The sequence below is a fragment of the Talpa occidentalis genome, unplaced genomic scaffold, assembly GCF_014898055.3.
Source record: "Talpa occidentalis isolate TD23 unplaced genomic scaffold, MPIMG_talOcc4v2.1 talOcc4.14, whole genome shotgun sequence".
NCBI classification, from domain to species: Eukaryota; Metazoa; Chordata; class Mammalia; order Eulipotyphla; family Talpidae; genus Talpa; species Talpa occidentalis.
This window is the reverse complement of record NW_023601433.1, coordinates 23,160,193-23,162,351: the sequence shown is the minus strand read 5'-3', so window position 1 is coordinate 23,162,351 and position 2,159 is coordinate 23,160,193. Positions and strand designations below refer to the sequence as shown.

Here is a 2,159-nt window from a genome sequence, read left to right as displayed (position 1 = left end):
AGTGATATGACCTTCACTTTAACAGCACAAATAATGTAGGAAATGGATGGTATTTCTTGTTCAGACATCAGAAAAATTCATAATATTTTGCCTCCTTATTGACTCTCGGGCTCCTAGCTTAGGTGCTCGCTCACACAGAATTTCCATCAGAGAAGATGAAAGATGCAGGTGCAATTTTTTAGGGAACATTATCTGGTAGCCCATCTCAGAGAATAAAATATGTGTGAAGAAGAAATAATTCAGTAAAAAGAAGAAAAACAGAAAATAAAACCTTGACGTATTAGTAAATTCAGGAATCTAGTTTGCAATCTCTCTCCCTCTCCAACGCTCTCCATCCTATGAGAGAGAGAAAGAGAGAGAATGGCTGTCACCGCTACTTGTAACATCTCTTTAAAATTGTGCGTACTTACTAAGAACGTCTTGCATTCATGCAAATATCTGTTTCTTCAATAAATGACAAAAAATAAATCTTTACAGCTTCATCATTGCCTTCAGTTGATTCTTGGTTCAAGATTTAGTTGGCTTTAGGATTTTATGGTTGAATTGTGCATTAGTTTAACATCTCAATTATAGTTGTTTTTATTGTTGTTGTCTTGGAGAGAGAAAAAATAGAAATATATTATATATATTAAATATACTAAATTCATTTCCATTCAGGATTGGAAACAATCTAAATGAAAACCCCAGGAAACTGTCCAATATATCTCACATATACATAAAACATTAGTGTTCAATGAAGAAAGTGGAATATAAAATTCTAGATATTGGTATTCCAGTTTGGATAGAAAATATTAATGCAATAATCTAGTGTGAATGTAGAATAGAGTGGAAAAATTACTTGGTATTAAGTGGAATACTATACAGCAGTGAAAACATGAGGCTGTAGCACAGCCAATCCTGTGGATCATCTTGCCCACATATTGTTGCGAGAAAGAGTCTAGATAGAAAATGAACATAATAAAATTTATTTATATTTTAAATACCAGACAAAATGAAAATCATGTTTTAATTATACATTTAATAATACAGAATTATATGAGAACTTGTCATGAAAAGCAAGGGAAATAGTTACTGCAAAGGTCGCATATTGGTGCGCACTCAGAGACGATGATGATAAGTGATTTTATGTTTCTCCATCTATTGAATGGGAGTTCATTTGGTGATTCTTAAACTCTACATTTATACAACCGGCCCTTATACAAGGGTGTTGTAGTTCACAATTCAAAATACTGGAAATCAGAAGGAAGAAAGTAAGCTAACTCATGAAAAATATTTCTCTTTTGATGAAAAATCATAGTTGGCCATTGGTCATTTTATTTCATTCGACTGTTCACATTTTCTATAATGCATGCAGCCCCCTCTTATGATCAGAACCGGTTGACTAAAACTAATGAAAACATCATCATTGCACTTACATCCCTGATCCTTGGCAGGTGAAAAGGAACTGCTAAAATTATTTTTCAAATTAATAATACCTTGATGGCCAAAGAAAAACTAATATTAAGGATGAAATTGTGGCCTTCCTGCTAGTCAGGCAGGGTGGGCACAGCAGCTTCATTTGGAGTGAATGTCCAATACACTTCATTGATTTTAGTGAGGGGGTTTGGGTTTCTGGCCTAAACCTAGGCTCCTGCTCATTTGCAAATCCAAATAAATATATTTTGTCTTCAAAAAAGTAATTATAAATGTACTCTGTTTAACCCATAAGCTTTATATTGCTTTGATAAAAAAAGTGAAAGTAAGACATTAAATCAAAGCCCAGACCCTTCCAGCTTTCATATACAAGAGTTCTGAAAATTGTACATACCTATGGAAAGAAAAAGGCAAAATGATGAATGGAGCCATGATGTCTCATAAAACAAAATTTCAAATAACTGAAAGATCCTTCCTCTACCTAGTTACCAAGAAACAAACAATGAAAAAGAATAGGGTAGAATAGAATGAAATTCCTGTGTTCCAAATAAACTCACCCCATGTTGACATCCTGTGGCAGACCAGCCTCGGCAAAATGTCCTTTCAGGGCGCAGTGGTTGAGCACTGGGTTGCGAAGCTGCCTGCAGCCTCTGCAGCAACAGTTCGATCTCCAGCTGCTCCCAGGCCAAGGAGGAGGGTCGCATATGGCGCGCAGAGCTCTCCTGCCGCCCGCTGCTCCCCTCAGC

At 35.9% G+C, this 2,159-nt stretch overlaps 1 long non-coding RNA gene across 1 annotated transcript; it reads right to left on the bottom strand.

Annotated features, from left to right (window-relative positions):
* Positions 1 to 289: 289 nt before the first annotated feature.
* LOC129145738 (uncharacterized) lies at positions 290 to 1,908 on the bottom strand. The gene is made up of 3 exons (XR_008551733.1): positions 1,808 to 1,908; positions 411 to 592; positions 290 to 336 (listed from the first exon to the last, which is right to left on the bottom strand). It is a non-coding gene; the product is annotated as an uncharacterized LOC129145738 (long non-coding RNA).
* Positions 1,909 to 2,159: the final 251 nt, after the last annotated feature.